We start from the raw sequence: 19,642 nt of genomic DNA on the forward strand, positions 1-19,642 counted from the left end.
TGTGGAAGAGACAGTGAACAGACTTCCCAACTCTACAATATCTGGGTCAGTTGGGAGGTATGGATGTGCATATCCCTCTGAAACAGTGATCACTTTTGTTGGAAACTTTTTTTTCTCATGTAAGTATTATTCAAAAATGCTTCTATTTAACTAACATTTTAATTTTTACTTTCATGTCCTTTTAAATCCATCAGACAGTTGCCTAACTTCATTATTTACAAAAAAAAGAAGTTTCAATAAAAATTAGCTACGGTGTAAGATAATCTTTATTTGTGCACAGTCTTCATACACTTAAACACTATAGAACAGGAAACAAATGTATACAAAGAGCCATAACACTGAATCAGATCTCTGATGAAACATCGGTAAGGCATGAAGTTTGTCAGGCAAGGCCCCACTGTGGAGTGCTATCATTGTTTGTTACTCTGACAAAAGAAGAAAAGAAGGAAGAAGAGAGAAAACAGAATGAGAAAAATTATGAAAACGGAGACAAGAGGAGAGAGAAACCTCCCTTTTTTCTCTTCTCTTACCTTATAGTGGAGCCTGCTTCCCCCTTACCTTGGATCGAGATTTGATACCCAATATGACTTTACCCCTTTTATTAATTTGTCAATGTTGTCCTTATGTTAAAAAATAATCAAATCATATACTTGTTCGCACATGGGGGCATATGTATTAATGTGCGAGCGGACATGATACGAAGTAGCGTATCATGTCCGCTGCACATCGATAAATGCTGAAAGTATACGCAGTCAGCATTTATCAATGCCGCCCCCTGTAGATTCGCTAGCAGAGGGTGTCAATCAACCCGATCGGATTCGATCGGATTTATTTCTGTCCGCGACCTCAGAGCAGGCGGACAAGTTATGGAGCAGTGGTCTTTAGACCGCTGCTTCATAACTTCTTCAAAACTTCTGTTTCCGGCGAGCTTTCAGTCTTGCCGGAAACAAGGGGCATCAAGCTCCATACAGAGATTGATAAATATGCCCCATGGTTTTGATTGTTCATAGAATGTGTTATATAATCTCTTGTGACCACAGTCTTTCTTATCTGCCTTCAATTATGCAAACCTTAGTTATTTCTGTTTACATTCCTGTGCTGATGTTTACAATAGTTTCACTGGTTACGTGGGTATATTTTATGCCTTAGTGAACCCTCTTTATAAAATGTAACTTTCAGGCTCTTATTGTGTCATTTTCTAAAGATTGTAATACAGCATGTCATGTTTTTTTTCATTGCTACGTAATATTTGTTTTATGCTTATTGTCTTGTTAATTTTTATATAGTCTATCTTTGAAAACTCAATAAATAAATATATCTTAAAAAAGACACTATTCCTGTTTGGTTTCATGATGTCATTGATGTATCTATTTCAAGTTGCTCTGGTAATCTTTGACTTTTGAAACTGTCAGACATCATAAATGCTGTTAAATTCCATTAACAAAAACAAAATGTTAAAAAAAAAAATAGTAGTAATCTGTCATCCATATCAAAGTGAAGCCTCTAATCTTTTACCTGCTGTTTAAATGTATCTGAAACAGATAGAGTAGTACAGTATATTAGTAACAATCCTGAAATGTTTATTGCACACAGAATGACGACTTTAGCCAGTCAGGGTAAAAAAAGTGAAAGCAAATTCTTTATTTGCAATCCAACAAGGTGCAGTAATAAAGAGTCAAACATGTTTCGTTAGGGATCACGTAACTTTCTCAAAGACTCATAATTAGACATGTGCATGGCGAAAAAATTTGGTTCGGATCAATTCCGATTTTTTTGAATTTCGTTTCGGAGCAATTCGAATTCGGAAAAATTTGAATCAATTTGGTTCGGATTTGTTTCGGATTCATTCGGATTCGAATAAATTCGGTTCGGATTTGTTACGGATTCATTCGGATTCAAATAAATTTGGCTGGATTCGGTTCGGTTCGTTTCGGAAATTCGGAATTTCGGTAAGTGTTAGATGGGATTAGACTAGTATTATGTACTGTACATTAGGTGTAACCCATAGCAGAGTGATATAACCTAATATACTGTACAATACTAGTGTAATCCATGGCCATCCGAATCTACCGAATAAATCCGAAGTAATTCGGATTTATTCGGTAGATTCTGCACTATTTTAATTCGGAGATTCGGTTCGATCCAAATCTCCGAATTTTCCGAATTGAACCGAATCGCACATGTCTACTCATAATGTGGATACCCAGCATCTGTGGGCAGAGGCTACAACTCTGCCGACAAATTGTAGCTTTATTCTGTTAGAATTCAATCCAAACCAAGTAGCACCACACTAATGCTACACATTACTGTCTGCATAATTAGTTGAAAACAACATATTCTTTCCTATACTATGAATGCAAAAAATATTGTTATTGAATAAATAAGTGTTGCATTGCCTACCTACCTATACAATACGAGTTTCCATTTCAACAATTAATACATTTATTCATTTTACATTGTCTTCTTATACAGTACTAGTCTTATCCAACAATGAATGCATTTTTTTTTTCATATTTCATATCTAGCAATTTTAACTAGCTATTTATTTCTGTAGTAAGAGAGAGATTTTTGCATCTGAAATAGCTGTTTTACTTATAGAACTCCCCTTCCTTAATTAGCGCTCCACTCTTTTTTTCTAATTATCATGCATATGGACCTATACTCTTTAATCAAAGTAGTGACAAAGAATGTTTTTTAATTGTATCCCTGTTATTCTATTATTTTTGGAGTCAATAGCTTTTCTCATTCCATATGATCATCCTGTGTCCTAGCTTTTTCTAGTTGGCCTAAATAGCATCCTCATCATAGAAACCTTAGTGTCATATAATCTGCTTGTTTTTTATATCCTTCATTGGAGGTAGAATTTATTTGTACCTGCATATATTGTCCTTTTGGGATTGCTCTTGTTAGGCGTTATTTTAAGAGGGGGGGTGTCAGTTTGTTCTAGACACACAGCAAGTAAAATCTAATCACTTTTCTGTTTATTAAAAAGCGCACCATACTTTTATAGAAAATGGTTACAGTATATGGGGTTAAACAATGACGTATCATAAATCACACCATTTTACATAGCGTGAGTTAGAACAAAGGGGCACAGTAAAATTTTAGAAAAACAAAATTATGCAGAGAAACTAACAGTTTTAGATAACGGTGTATCCAGACGCATCGCCAAGGTCATTACAAGGCCATTCTTGAGATACAAAAATTTCTAACATCAGCCTATTTTCTTCACATAATAAGCTACATTATAATGAAATATAATAAACACATCTCAAAATGGTGGTTACATAAAATGGCGTCAGTAATGCTAAATATATTCTAACATCTCTTAATTTATGCCCCTGATGACACGATGTGTTTCCTGCAGTTGGTTTCCTACACAGATTTACCTCTATACACTTAATATTACATCCAAATATGGAATTGCTTTCCTAGAAAACAACCATAGTGAAGCTAATATTCATCTCATTTACTTTTAAATATCCAAATAATTACAAGGTCATCTATGTACTAACAGTAAAAAGAAAATAATGAAATATGTTTTTGCCAGAGTTCCACTGCTACAGAGTTCAGTGGTAGTGTGCTTTACACCACTACAGTTGACACTTGGTATTTAGTATGTTGGTGTGAGGCTTGTGTACAGCTGCTCCTGCTCAGACATGGAAACCCATTTCTTGAAGCTCCCGACGCACGTTCTTGTGCTGATGCTGCTTCCAGAGGCAATTTGGAACTCTATAGTGAGTGATGCAATAGATGATATGGTGGCTGCAAACACTAGGTCAATGATTACGTTTTCTAGACAGTAAATTCACTACCAGAATAATTGTATCACTATGATCTTTGACAAAAGTTACAGACTCCTAGAGTAATTCAATGTTCACAGCAATTCAATTCACTTATCCAAAGTAACTTTTAGTTTCCTGCCCCAATTGTCAGATCTTATGAGAGTCTCCAGACAGAGTACTAAATGCAGCATATTTGGCTTGCTTTCTAGGAATCAGCTGAAAAGGAAGGCAAAGGGACTATTACAATTTACAGCCCCAGGACCTTTGTAGATGTTAAAAATATGTAAATTGAAATGCCAATTACTGAATTTCTATTGAACAATTGGTTGAAATTAAGTTCTTCCACTTCAGTATTGAACCAGTAGTGGTAACTGACTGGAATGTGATTTATGGAAGGGTCCACCTTCTGCTGTGTGCCTTGGTGGCATTGCCCCAGCTTTGCTGACTTGTCTTCTACCTTTGTGATCATAAGTATGCTAGTACTGTGTGATCCTGTCATGTGTATACAGAATGTATTTGCAACCTTCCAACAAAGTATTCATAATGCACATATTTAGAGTGACTTGCCAATCTTTTGAGGCCTTTGATTTGGGACAATATTCTTAAGGTTGTCTTCAGGGTCAGTCTAATATGTATTTATATTTAAACATCACAAGCTTTGCTTATTTAATCGTTACTCATATATTGTAAAATGTATTGCCCTCTTGTGTGTGTTTCTGTATGACATGTACAGTTTGGTTGCTTACATCTTCTCCTGTAGTCACTGAGGGCATTTTTTGTTCCCCTTAGATCTTTTAGCATCTTGATCATTCTGATGTTTATTGAAATAATCATTACTTGATGGTATTTTCATAATCTTCAGCTGTAGGGCTAGATATGATGAGATGAAAGCTGAGTATCTGCAAAAACAACATTCATGCATACTTAAAGAAGTACTTTAAAAAGTAAACAAATGCATCACATTCTTAAAGAAAGACACTTGATGAATGTTATATTCTTTGAAAAAAATCTACTTTCCAGTAAAGTAAAAGAGCACTAGGCAACCCTTTAAGCAATCAACACAAGTAGAATGAGAGGGCGAACATATACAAATCTAAAAGATGATGGATAAAGTCTTAGATATCAAATCCCCAGAGGTAGCTTTCTCATCAAATATACTCTTGCTTGAACAAAGTGGCATCTGATCTAAAAGACATAAACAGGAACAGGGCGCCCCAATAGTGTAATATCTTCTAACTTCAAAAGTGGTTAAGTGACAAAGAAATGTAATCACAGTTTCATATGCACCCAGTTAGTGCTAATTGTGCAGGCTGAATTGTTAGAAGCCGTCCAGCTGGCTTAAACCACCCGAGAGATTCCTGATGTAGCTAGTCTTCACAACTACTAGTATCCCAGAAGGATAGATAGCCCAAACCAAATACTGCAGGATGATCGATAGTACTCCTTCTTCTCAAACAAACTCAGATCGGCAAATAAAGTGTAATAAAAATACTTTAATTAAAATTTGCTAAAAACATAAAATAGTACTAGCTATTGCCGATCTGCATTTAAATACCCCTCTTCAGTGTTTCCTTAATCACACTGCACATGCATGAATTATGTCATTATATGATTACCAATCAAAGTATTAGCAGCTAAAGGTAGTCTATTCATGCCTATGCCCTGTCATCATAAAAAGTTACAATAAGAGGGATGGTACATAATTGATCACATTGCATATGCGTGAACCTTGTCATTGACTTACACCAAAGCAATACTCTAATGCCGATTTTCAATTGTATAACCCTTTAATGGCGTTCCCCTAAACACATTGCGCATGCGTAGATGATCCATATGATGTAATTGCATGACCACCAATCACAGTGTTGGAAATCATGGATATCCCATTCACTCCTACACCCTGTCATTATAAGAAGATCCAATCGGAAGTGTGCTGAACAATTTATCACATGGCGTATGTGTGGGCGTACTATGTGGCGTTATTATTTGAACACCAATCAGACATTTTTTAGCAGTTTGAAATTGTTTGTTCACACTTACTTTGGGGGGATTAGGGGATTTTTGGCATTTAAGCCAAGTGTTGAATTAAACACTGTAAATATATCCAATTAAATTAAAAACTTAACACTTTAACATATATGCAGATGGACAAAAAATGGCTCTAATTGGAGATATCAGAGATGGGTAATGTCACAACCACCTCATAATCCATAATACTCCAATTGCAAGTAAAAAAATTAAAACAAATAGGCCATGTGGATAGGGGGGAGAGATAGTGAGGAGTAAACAAAATGTATAGGGATAATAAGAATCAGCAGTCATGCATTCAAATATCAGACACGCTATGTGCTCAAAGGTGACCTCCTGCCTGCGTACTGCTTTGATTTAACAAAGTCAGCTGATTGCTATCTCAGTCCCTATTATTAATCCATCATTCACATATACATATATAACAGTCCCCGTATAGGGTTAATGTACTAAATAAGTTCCTCTTAATTATACTAGCCACAAGGCCTCAAACAAAGGCTATTAAGTATGGACAAGAAACTAAGTAACAGATAATATCAATCTGAAAGACCATTAGTATGTATCTGCGGAGCGATATTATGAGACCGCTAGCCACTCTGTAACATAACAAAAGAACAAACTCCCACCGACGCGTTTCCGTCACTAGTACGTGACTTCATCAGGGCATAGGGCTGGCCCAGCGTTCATCTCTGCTGTATATACCCGTCTGTTGCCAGGGTAACGGCATTCAAATGCGGAAGTGTTTTACCCAGTGTAGGCTCCTCCATTTGTGCACTCCCGCACGTGCCCCCCTGGCAAGATGATGAGGGGAAAAAAATTATGCTGAATAAAATATAATTTTTCCAATAGCCCCCTATTGGAAAAATTATATTTTATTTTTAACCCCAAAATATAAAATTCTGATTTTTTTTAAAAAAAAAAAAAACTTTTTTTTATGTGTGTTGTTTTTTTTTTTTTAAATCGCACTTTCGGTAGAGCCCTATATCATGCCTGTCAGTGATGTGTATGTTCACTGCAGGCATCTGGACCAGACTCCAAGCGATTCCGTATGATGCTTAATCACACAGGCTGAACTGTGCGAGTGGGGACATGTTCAAGTTCAGCCTGTGCTCTGATAGGCTGCACCACGCAATGCCGGATACGTCATCAGGGCTCCTCCCCCACATCAACAGTGCGAAAAACTCATTTTGGAGTTAGCCATTGAGCAGAGAGGAGTGACTGTGTGAGACAGGTCACAGAGAGATTCAGAGACACTGCACACACCGTTATCTGCTGCTGCTCGCCTCACACACACTAATGGCTGAGGGATCCTCCGTGTCTGCTGACAAATAGAACAAGGCACACCGCAGCAGATCCTCCTGTCTAGAAGGCGCATCTCCTGGTAATACGCCACCATGGTCTCAAGGATTATCTCCAGGCTTGTAGTGTGAGTATACAGATCGTATACATTGTGTGTCTGTCAGGGAAACTGCACTGCACCCTCTTTATGCAAGGTGATATGGCTAATTTTAGTAGTTAGCTGCTGTGTGCTGGCACATGCACTCAATAAAAGCTTGCACAGATGTCAGCACAAGCATAATGCTGTGTCAGTTACACAGATGGATCGTTTGTAATGGTCACAGTATTGATATATATACTACTAGTGTTTTGACATTTTATTTGTAATTAATTTGATTTGAAGCATAAATAGTTGAATATATTTTGACCGCACAAACTAAGAGGCCCAGAGTTTGTTTTCTTCTATGTATCTCAAAATCTTAAATGGAATTAGTCAATTGAAAATGCACTTTAAAAAGGAACTTGCTGATTCATTAATTTTGCATTGTTTTATACCTTTATCACAAGTGAATTAAAATGGTAGTTTCTTGTATTACATTTTTACTTCTTAATTTGTTCTAATGAAAAATTAGTGGCACTTATTGTAATGATTACTCCTCTGTGCAGCTGTTTCAATATGTTATTCTTATGATAATACATATTCTGAAGAAATGCCTATTTATATTGGAAAATCTTTACCTTATATGTGCTTACACACTAATAATTTGGTTGCTATTAAAGGGATATTCTAATTACTGTGTTCATTTGTTAGAGCATGTTATGTTTCCATCACAATCAGTTTAACCCTTCACAAAAGGGTTAAACATATGGGTAAAGTTCCATGTATTGGAGATGGTAAGTGGCATGGCTGCTCACCCAATCAGAAGAAGTTCCATGTAACTGCCAAAAACCATCTGTTCTGCTCCCTATGGGACTTTACTATGTGTTTAACCACATTGCAATGTTTACCTATGTGTTTAACCACATTGCAATGTTTATTTAACCGCACGTGGGTCACGCACACCCCAATGGTTTTAAGAATCCTGGCAGTTTTTAGGTAACCTTTGTACATTTTTCTACCCTTTTAATAATACATTTTCATCTCTAAAAGACTCCTTGTTTTTTGATTGACATGACTCCTGGCTGACATATGTATTTAGTACATAAGTACTAAATACATATGTCAGCCAGGCATGTCAATCAAAAAATTTGTAATGCGTGCTAATTAAATACAAAAATCTTTTACTCTGAAACACAGTAACTAAGATTAACATTAGACTTATCAGCTGGATCACTAGTGTTTTATGGATGGGTCCTTAGCTAAAGTTGTGGGGTCATGGTAGTGCATCCTGGGTGTGTTATGGGTGGAGTAAGGCATGTCCTGTGTGGAAATGGGGAAGTGCAATTCACTGTTGCTTTTCATACAGGGGTGTACTGTGTCCTACAAACTGAGAATAATGTTGAGGAATCAGTCACAAAGTTGAAGTTACACTGGGTCTGGATATTTCAACAAGACAACAACCAAAAACACTGCTGGTTCAAATGGGCGTGGCTTTCTCAAATGGATGTGGCTTTTTCAAAGGGGTGTGACTTTTTCAAAGGGGCGGGGTCTTGTGCACCACCATCTTAAAAATTCACCAGCCGCCACTGGTTTTACCGCATAGCGGGTAATAATAAAACTCATGAAGAATCGTGTATGATAGTATGTCGCAAGTCAAAAGAAGGCGATATTTTAGTTGCAATTGAAGCAATTTTTGTACAATAAATGAGATGTTTTTTATTTATACACAATGTTATGCTCAGATTTGCACAACCGTTAATGGGATGTAATGCCCATTTGAGATACTATTAGGTGCTATATTAGTTCACCCAAATACCAGGATACAAATAGCACCCTCTTTTCATATTTCTGACAAAAATTTTGTATTAAGATGGCAGGAAATCCTCACGCAATGCTCCTTAGATTTAATGAAACTTACACTAGAGTATGAGAGGAAACAATATGAACAACTAACCAAATTAGTAGATGAAGCTAAAATTCAAACAAATAAGTTTACAACACACAAAGATTTCCAAACTCTAGACCAAAACTCAAGTTTCACATTGACAAACTGAAGGAAGAATTAAGTGAGGCTAAAAATAGAAAACTGCAGAGAGATTGGTCTGACCACCAAAAAGGGAACATATACAAAGCAAACTATAGACGCAGAAATCTCAGATATACACAGGATCCCAGGGGTAAAATTAGCACATCAGATAATTCCTCCACAGATTCAGAACCCTCAGATGAGGAACAAGTTCAAACACCATCAGCAAATGTAATTACTGCATCTACGGAACTCTCAATTACGAGGATTTTTTTAGAGAGGGACCTATTCCCCCAAAAAAGGACTATAAGAACCAGGCAATTAAACAAATTAAAACCACCAAACAAACAGAAATAAAAGATGGTGATTTACAGATTATTAATTTGACTGATATTGATTTAAGAAAGGAACATTACACCCTTTCATCCAAAGGGCTTTGCTTTATACCTACTCCACGTTTTGACACATTTAATTGGATTAAGGACACACATTTATTTGCCAGGAAACTGGCATTACATAAATTTCACAAAGCCTCAAATAATAACTGTCTAAGTGATATGGGTATTGAAGAAGAAGACCATGAAATGGTAAACTTAATGTTAACACTAATTAATGAAAATAAATACCCCAAAGATATCACTAAAGGCAGCATAGTTAAACTCAAGAGCAATTTTATGCCTACAATCTCTAAATATCCAATCATTGACAAATGTGTTTCTTTAGTTACCACTGAACCTGAAGCACTAAATAATAGAAGTAAGATCAAAAAGGAAAAAAGCTTTAAAGAAAGGAAAGCCATGATTGATCTTCAAAACAATCCAGATATAACAATCAAAAGTGCCGATAAGGGCGGCAATATGGTCATCATGAGCAACATACAATATCTTAAAATGTGTTTGGATATTTTAAATAATACAGATAATTATTGAGTAGTCAAACATGACCCTACAGAGGTGTTCATAAAGTAATTAAAGTCAATTTTGGATAGGGGCTTTGGAGAAAGATTGATCATGAAAGCAGAGTACCAATTTAAGTGTAACATGACACCAAGAATAGCTACCTTTTACAGTCTTCACAAAATTCATAAACACCTAAAATAACCACCTTGCAGACATATCGTCTCTGGCAATGGGTGCCTCACAGAGAACATTAGTGTCTTTATTGATAAAAAGCTAAGAGATTTTGTCTATACTCTAACATATTACGTCTAAGACACAAAAGATGTTCTGAAGTGTCTGGCAGACATCACAGTAAAGGAGAATACCTTACTAGCCAGTATTGACGTAGAGAGTCTGTATTCTAATATCTCACATACTTTAGGTAGAGAAGCTGTACAATCAGTGAATCCGACAGGCAATGCAGAAGATGATCTTATCATTGACCTGCTAGATTTTGTGCTCAAGCACAATTATTTTCTGTTTAACAATTGGATATATTTGAAAAAACAGGGGTACAGCAATGGGCACATGCTGTGCCCCTACATATGCCAATTTGTTTTTGGGTTGGATTAAGAGCATTAGTGTTCTCAATCAAGACATGAATCCATTTATGCAATACATTAATTTATATATCCGCTATATTGATGACGTGCTGATTCTGTGGACGGGCACAAGAAATGACTTTACCAACTTTATGCAGTGGTTAAATGATAACCCCTATGGGATACGATACACATCTACAATTGATGAAATTTGTATCTCCTTTGTAGACTTGGAAATTAAAAAAGAGGAAGATGGATCTTTAAGTACGAAATTGTATAGAAAAGACACATCTACAAATAGTCTCCTTCAATAGGAAAGCTATCACCCAAAAAGCCAAAGGATGGGTATCCCTTTTGGACAATATTTACGGCACAGAAGCAGATTTTGAACTTGAGGCAAAAGAATTGAGGCGAAGATTTAAAGAAAGAGGCTATCCAAATAGATGCCTGAAGAAAACTTACCAGAGAACAAAGGCTCTAGAGAGATCCATACTACTCCTGGATAAGCCAAATAACATAATGAAGCCTGATCAAGAACAAACAATCAGAATAATAGGAACCTTTGATGACAAGAATAATGTGATTCATAATATCTTTTAAAGACATTGGCTTGTGCTCCAAGAGGATGATGAACTTACAGAGGTTATCACAGATAAACCAATAATAACAAATAGAAAATCTAAAACAAACAGTCATTTCTCACAAACACAACCAAGAACATGGTTGAAAGAGACAAAAGCTTTCTTTAAATGTGGACGTTGTCAGGCACGCAAAATGTGGCCCCCACAAAAATCTTCACCCCCCCCCCAAAACAAATAAGAAATATGAAATCTCGGACTTTCTGAACAGCAGATTGCAGAGAGGGATCTACGTTGCAATGTGCAAATGTCCCCTGATTTATGTAGGTGAAACCTCTAGAGAATTACTTACTAGAGTACTCGAACATATAGGGGACATAAAATGGAACTGTAACGTACCCGTGGCCCACCATATGAATACAGTACATCGAGGGAACAAATACGATATTTCATTTTTTGCGATTGAACAATTGAAACTTAAAGGGAGAAGTGGTAACATCACATTGGATTCATGAATTGCAATTAGCTTCCCCCAAAGGCTTAAATGAAGCTATCTCCTATAAAAGTTTCCTATAACCCCCATACAATTGTCCAAAAAGGGACACATATTTTGATGGAATAGACATTAACCCTTCACTATACAGTTTTGAGATAACCGGTGTACACATTCTAAAGTAAGACATACTATCAGACAAACTTTAAACTATGGTATCTATGAAAAATATCCTTAAAGCAAAGAGTAGCAATTGATCTTGAAACATATGTCTTTTGCTTTATACATATGTGAACGAATAAACTTACTGAGTTCAAGATCACATAAATAATGAGTTTTCAGTATTGTGAGTACACAACCAATGCATACCAGGTTAAGGCCAAACAGCTGAGTGACTACTACAGGGTTAATGTCTAATATATTCCTAATAAGTAATTTTATCTTTTTAGGTGAACTAATATAGCACCTAATAGTATCTCAAATAGGCATTACATCCTGTTAAAGGTTGTGCAAATCTGAGCAATACATTCTGTATAAATAAAAAACATCCCATTTATTGTACATAGATTGCTTTAATTGCAAAAAGAATTGCATACTATCATAAGCAATTCTTCATGAGTTTTATTATTACCCGCTATGCGGTAAAACACTTCAGCATTTGAATGCCGTGACCCTGGCAACAGATGGGTATATACAGCAGAGATGAACGCTGGGCCAGCCTATGCCCTGAGGAAGTCACGTACTAGTGACGGAAACACGTCGGTGGGCGTAGCCAGTGGGCAAGTTTGTTTGTTTACTTGTCTGTTACTTAGTTTCTTGTCCATACTTAATAGCCTTTGTGTGAGGCCTTGTGGGTCAGCAATTCTGACTATTTTTGCTGGTATAATTAGGAGGAACTTATTTAGTACATTAACCCTATACGGGGACTGTTATATGTATATGTGAATGATGGATTAATAATAGGGACTGAGATAGCAATCGGCTGACTTTGTTACATTAAAGCAGTACTCAGACAGGAGGTCGCCTTTAAGCGCATAGTGTGTCTGATATTTGAATGCATGACTGCTGATTCTCATTATCCCTATACATTCTGTTTACTCCACACCATCTCTCTCCCCTATCCACATGACCTATTTGTATTTAATTTTTGACTTGCAATTGGAGTATTGTGAATTATGAGGTGGTTGTGACATTACCCATCTCCAATTAGAGCCATTTTTTGTCTGTCTGCATATATGTTAAATAAAGTGTTACGTTTTTAATTTAATTGCTTATTCACACTTACGCCTTGTCATCACAAAAATATATATACAATTAAAGGTGTAATATTTAAAAAAACAATTACATTACATATGCAGATGTGATCAACATACAAAACAAGAATGTGACTAAATTCACAAACTAATAGCATAATTTATTCCGACATTCCAATGATCATACTGTGAAATGTGTGGGCATAATATCAGGAGTTACTTTTAAATAACCAATTGATGTCTATACATCACAAAATAACCTAAAATATAACAAACCAACATTGTTCCCTACACATATACATATAAAAATAAAGATATGCGGGGGAGGAGCCAACTACCAAAGCAGTTAGACGCGCCATTACAGAGCTCCTGAAGCTTTATCATTAAATTACCATATTATGGCGCTCTAAGAATTTCTATCTTATTACAACCAGCTCACAACACTTATTGAAGCGTAGCTTTTATACCAAGAGCTCAGGATATTCCCTGTCGGGTGTGAAACCGACGCAGAGACTAGCCAGCTCAACTTGTGACTAGAAGCATAACTCTATATCAGAGCCGGTTGATAATACCCCTGTAGGGTGCTGAAGATGGAAGAGCTTCCTGCACATTTGGTTGCGCTACTAGAAGGGCTATGCAATAAAATTGATAGACAGTCTCACGACTTACGGTCTATCTTCACGGAACTGCGCAACCAAGATGGCGCTGCTCACCCAGCCTGTTGTGACACCTTTGTAGAAAGCCCGGCAGAAGACTTATTGTCACCAACAATGCTCTCATGTACACAAGTGCAGGAACAGCTCGCTACACAGGCTTCACCTGATATTTTGCCGGGAGCAGGTAGACGTGACCTGATGCAGCCATGATCTGAATGCCCGAGGCCTACCACTGCTGTCTCATCGGATCCAGTGAGAGCGGCTCCGACCATTACCGTGAACTTTCCCCAGACTCGGCTATCTACCTATCAGCGACACCAAGAGGCTCTACTACCTTTTCTCTACAAGTCCCCGGAAGGCGTAGGCGGTTATGGCAGGCAAGTTACGGAGAACTTATTCTCCCCACTCAAGGCCGTCCTTAAAGAATATGGAAGCCTTTTGATACTCACCACGGTAACACCGCTGGCACAACAGGACTCTCAGTGCGGACTTAGTAAATCTTGGCTCCCTTTCAATGAACGGTCAGGCAGTTACACGCCGCTCAAGTCAAAGTGCTCTCTCCTCACATTTGAGACTACCTGTGAATTGAATCCTGCAAGACATGGTGTGGGGTAATCTGCAAAGGATATGAGAACATTTACAGTGGATTATTATTGACCACTTTTGTCTGCCTCATAATTTCTAGCCCCTGGTACTTAGGTTCTAAAGCCCAGTTTATAAGACCTCATATGCACCATACCCTTTAATATTATCAATGCCAGTTATTTTTTTTATACTTGGAGGTTTGGTTTATTTACGTTTGAATACGCTATACCCCTAATTATTATTAACTTCTGTATAGGGTAAACGTTTTAGTGTTACTACATGTTTACTATTATTTGCCTATGTAACTCAATGGTTTTGTTTTAGTGTCACTTGCATGGAGCATATTTATACTCTTGCTGCTGGCTCACATGATTACAGATTATAGTCTCTACTGTATGTATAAGCTATGAAAGTTACTGATTAATATATATATCCTACTGATGAAACTCCTATTACAAGTGAAAGTTATGTAGTTCAACTTAGTATACCTCCACATTTTACAGCCCACTCTGATGCTGAGTTTGAGGCCTTGCAATGAATATATTAGATACCCATTCTTACCGGTTAGAATATTAGCTGTTTAATTTTTAACCATATGTAGTTCATGCTATGTATTATACAACATATATATTCGCATTGATTTATTGTCTAACTGTTAGCTCTCAGCATATAACTGCCTCTTATGATAGCCATTATTGTGTGGGTACTTACACTTTCATAGAGGTTCTTCAGCTTCATAACCTATGTGGAGGTATTTTTAGCATTATATGGTAGCTTACATTCTGAATAACCACTAGATTGGTTTAGGGAATATGACTTGAGACCTCCATCCTGCTCAATTATCATAAGTCATATCGCTGCACCCCTTGCTATTGGGAGAGAGATACACTCTACCATATTTATATCTAAACCCTTAAGAATCTCCCTACATTTATTCTAGTCATCCTATATTAAGGTTTTCAACATTAGATATTAACTAAGTTGTGTTAGCAATCACTAGTACTTATTACACACGAGGTATTGTCCCTCACACTCTATCACTGTCAGCCCCTGATAAAATGTAGCTCGATGAGAGATCTTGGATACCTACTTATACTCTCACTCTATCTATATTCTGCCAACATTGATTTATATATGTCCCTTTGCCTGATGGGAACTTACTATGGTTCTCTCATGGTAATACATTATTCCTACTTCACGGTGGGGTTAATCTCTCTATCAAATAGGAAGGTCCCCTGCACATGATTTCTGGAACCTGGCCCTTCTTAGCTTGGAGCATCACATCCAGTTGAGATATGATATACTGACTTTCACAGGCTCTCTCACTTACTCTACCTTAGAGAGTCCCCTGCTACAGATTTTAGCCTCCATATTAGATATTGGGCACCCCCCCCAGAGTTGCCTTTAATAGGGTTTAGCAGGACGCTGGTTCGTGCTCTGGTATTACTTAACAATTAAAAACCATACTATGCTAGTTACCACAGACCCAGATCCCGTATAAGCTATCATTCCTCAGAATATCTATACTTGTTGAGTTTCATTAACCCCCTATTTCTCTTTATATTTCCTAAATCTCAGATAACACACGTTTTTAATAGGGGCTCAATCTCCCTTCCTCCTCCCCCCCACCCCTCCTGCTCTTTCCTTCTTCTCTCCTTTTCTTCTCCCCCTTTTTTTCATTCCTCTAAAGCAGCTCTGGTCTGCTGATTTTCCCCATCTGGCTTTCTTCAGTACTAGGCCCAAAAGAGGCCATTCTCAATGCCTATTTCCTCTCTCTGTGTTCATCAGTTTTGTTGGGTTCAAAAGTAACCCTTTGTTTTCATAGAGGAATTCATTTCGAAATATAATATATAAAAGAGGTTCAAGTTGTCTAGCCATATAGATTTAATGTTTTACTTAAGATTTCATCAATATATATCTGTTTGTTATATAATCTGAATCTATATCTTATATTTATCTTTTCTTTATTGAGATATATCAAAGGTGTACAAGATGTCAAAAGACAAATACAAATACACATACAAACAAAAGGTTTCTCCACAGAAACAGATACAATATACACAAAAGTAAGAAAAGCAAAAACAAAAACAGGAAGTAGAATATTGTTCAAGTCCATCAGAGTTACTGCTTTGGTACAAAGTTTTTCTCTTGGGTCCCTGTATCAATTGAGAACTGTGTCATATATTTATTTTCCAGAACAGTTAGGGAGCATTATACTTAGAAATTCAAGATAGTGAAGTGTTTTCAATGTTCATCTCTTATGCAGTGAGCATCTTAAAAAGTACACGCATATATATATATATATATGAAGTAATTTCCAAAATATTTGTTTGACTTGTAACATCTTGTGTCAGGGCCTACTAATTTCAAGAAGGTAGCTAAGGTAAATAAGGTAGATAAAGGGTGGGGGGGAGAGGAATGCCGCATCAGTGCATGTGTACCCCTTGTTTTGCTATATTCTAAGGTGATAATGTGATTCCCAAAAAAACATCATTTCTGCAAAATAATCTAGTCTTCCTACTTTATAATAATAAAACCTTTCTAACGTTAAGTTAATTCTCATTTGCGCTAGCCACATTGATAATGTTGGTTCGGATTCTGATTTCCATAGCCTGGGGATAACTTGTTTTGCGCTACATATAGCCAATTGGAAGAGTGTTGTGTGCTGTTTGAAGGGGAATTTAGGAGTAACGTGAAAGAGATACACCATGGGGTCTAATGGAATATCATAGTTCAGCAACTTACATAACTCATCATTGATACTCTTCCAAAAATTTCCTATTTTAGGGCACTCCCACCATATGTGGAAGGGGGTCCCTTTGCCTGTACATCTTCTCCAGCATCTGTCTGACGCCGCAGGGAAGATGAATTTTAGCCTATGTGGAGTAAGGTACCAGCGTAGCAAAAATTTATAGTTTGTTTCTAATAAGGTTGCTGAGTGTGCAGATTTTGCTGTATTTTGAAATACTAGTAGCCACTCTTGTTCTGTAAGAGTGTATGGGAGTTCTTTATGCCATGAGCTGATTGTTGGTGATTTTAAAGGCTCTTGAGGTATGAGTAAGAGTTGATATAGAGAGGAGATCATATGTGTCTGTGGAAGGTCTTGAGTGCAATATTTCTCTAGTGTAGTACGGTCTCTTATGATCAGATGTTTGTGTCCATGGGAGTCTATAAAGTGTTTAAGCTGTAAGTATCTTAACCAATTTGTAAAACGTGTGGTAGACAGCTCTTCTAGGTGTTGTCTGGAGACCAGTTTTCCCTCATCAATTAAAGTGTATAATGGGAGCAGACAGTCTAAACCACTCTGTACTTTCGGCGTTAAGGATATCCCTATTGGAAAGTCAGCATTAGACAGTGCAGTTGTCAAGGGAGAGGGGATCGTAGATATGTGTTTATGCCTATGGAGCACTTGTAGCCATACTTCGAATGTTTCTTTTATTATTGGGTATTCTTTAGTCAATAGTGGTTGGTTTCCCCTGGGTTGCCAACAGTATGACCCTAATTGAACGGATTTAGTGAGATCATGTTCCAGTGTAACCCAAAGTCTATTATAATTTAAGGGGAGTGTGCACCAATCTACTATTCTTCTCAGAAACACTGCACTTCGGTATTTAGATAAGTCTGGTACTCCTAGGCCCCCAAATTTTTTTGGTAAGTAAAGGGTAGTTCTGGCAATTCTGGGTGGGCGTTTTCTCCAGATATATGAATTCAGTACTGTCTGAAGCCTAGAAACATATGCTTCCGGGAGCGGGATAGGGAGAGTCTGAAATAGATAGAGTATCTTAGGGAGAATGGTCATTTTAGTTACCCCAATTCTGCCCAGCCACGATATTTGTTTGTGTAACCATAAGGATGTGTCCCCATGGATACTGGCCATTAAAGTTTCATAGTTCAGATCAATTAGTTTTTGTTTGTCGCTGGTAAGGTGGATACCTAAATATTTTAAAGCTGTCTGTTGTATCTGATAGGGTACATGGGACTGAAGTTTTTGAATATCTGTGTTATTTAGGTTAATAGGAAGGATTTCTGATTTAGTATGATTGACCGAATAATTGGAGCACCTGCCAAACTCCGCCAGGGAGCTCTGAACCGCAGAGAGAGACATGAATGGGCGCGTTAGAGTCAACAGTAAATCGTCTGCGTATAGTGCAAGTTTATGGTGGGTGGTGCTTATGTTAAATCCGTGAATATCAGGGTTATGTCGTAGGTTTGTGGCTAGAATTTCCATTGAAAGGACAAATAGTAGAGGGGATAATGGGCAGCCTTGTCTGGTGCCATTTGATATAGTAAATGAGGTAGATAGGATCCCATTTACTTTAATTTTGGCCGTCGGGTTAGAGTAGAGGGCAAATATTCTGGAGATGAAGCTGTCAGGGAAGCCGAATTTTTTTAAAGTCAAAGTCAGAAAGGTCCAGTCCAGTCTGTCAAAAGCTTTTTCAGCGTCAGTTGAAAGTAGAATAGAGGGTATGTTGTGATTAGTAGCGTATTGCATTAATTGAAGTACCTTTACGGTATTGTCTTTTGCCTCTCTCTGCGGCACAAAGCCCACCTGGTCTGGATGAATCAGCAGGGGTAAGAATTTATTGATTCTGGTGGCTAGGATCTTCACGTAGATCTTCACGTCTACATTTAGAAGTGAGATCGGGCGGTAGTTTGAGGGGATTGTGGGGTCTTTACCTGGTTTAGGTATGACAGTCACTATAGCTTCAAGCATGGAATGTGGAAGCTTAGGTTCTTGGTCGATCTGATTAAAGACAGAGAGTAGATGTGGTAACAACAGGTGTTTAAACTTTTTGTAATAGGAGTTTGTGAGTCCATCAGGACCTGGACTCTTCCCTGCCTTCAAGGACTGTATTGCTGTATTAATCTCCTCTACTGAGATTGGGGCGGTGAGGGACTCTAGGTCGTCAGATGGGATAGTAGGTACAGTTATCCGGTCTAGGTACTCAAGGCATTGTGCTCTATGGTTCTCTTTATTTCTATTGGGGATCAAATTATAAAGGGCCGCATAATAGCCTCTAAATATCTCAGCTATTTTGTAAGAGTCTACTGTGGTGTCTCTGTTCTCATCTTGTAGTGTGCCTAGTTTTAAGCGCTCTCGCCAGTAATTTGCCAGGTCTATTACCTTCCACAAAAAACTTCTGTCATAGTTTTAAAGCTTGTGTTTGTGCCGTGTGTTCTAAGAATGTCATAAGGTTGCTTTTAGCTTGATCTCTTTTGGATTTTAGTGATGTATCTTGGGGGTTCAGTGTATGGGACCTATCAAGCTGCTGGAATTTGTAGGTGAGATCTTTATGGCATGTTCTAAGATGTTTTTTTTGTGCGGCCTTAATTTTTATTATCTCACCTCTTAGAAAGCATTTATGGGCTTCCCACAGAA

At 37.4% G+C, this 19,642-nt stretch overlaps 1 long non-coding RNA gene across 1 annotated transcript in view; it reads right to left on the reverse strand.

Annotated features, from left to right (window-relative positions):
* Window positions 1-3,638: 3,638 nt before the first annotated feature.
* Window positions 3,639-19,642, reverse strand: part of LOC128640102 (uncharacterized) — a 75,574-nt gene continuing 59,570 nt past the window's right edge. Inside the window, exons 2-3 of the long non-coding RNA XR_008399290.1 lie at window positions 4,532-4,684; window positions 3,639-4,001 (exon numbers count right to left, since the gene is read on the reverse strand). This is a non-coding gene — a long non-coding RNA (uncharacterized LOC128640102). The remainder of the gene's footprint in view (window positions 4,002-4,531; window positions 4,685-19,642) is intronic.

The sequence above is a fragment of the Bombina bombina genome, chromosome 9 (genome assembly GCF_027579735.1).
Source record: "Bombina bombina isolate aBomBom1 chromosome 9, aBomBom1.pri, whole genome shotgun sequence".
Classification (NCBI taxonomy): Eukaryota; Metazoa; Chordata; class Amphibia; order Anura; family Bombinatoridae; genus Bombina; species Bombina bombina.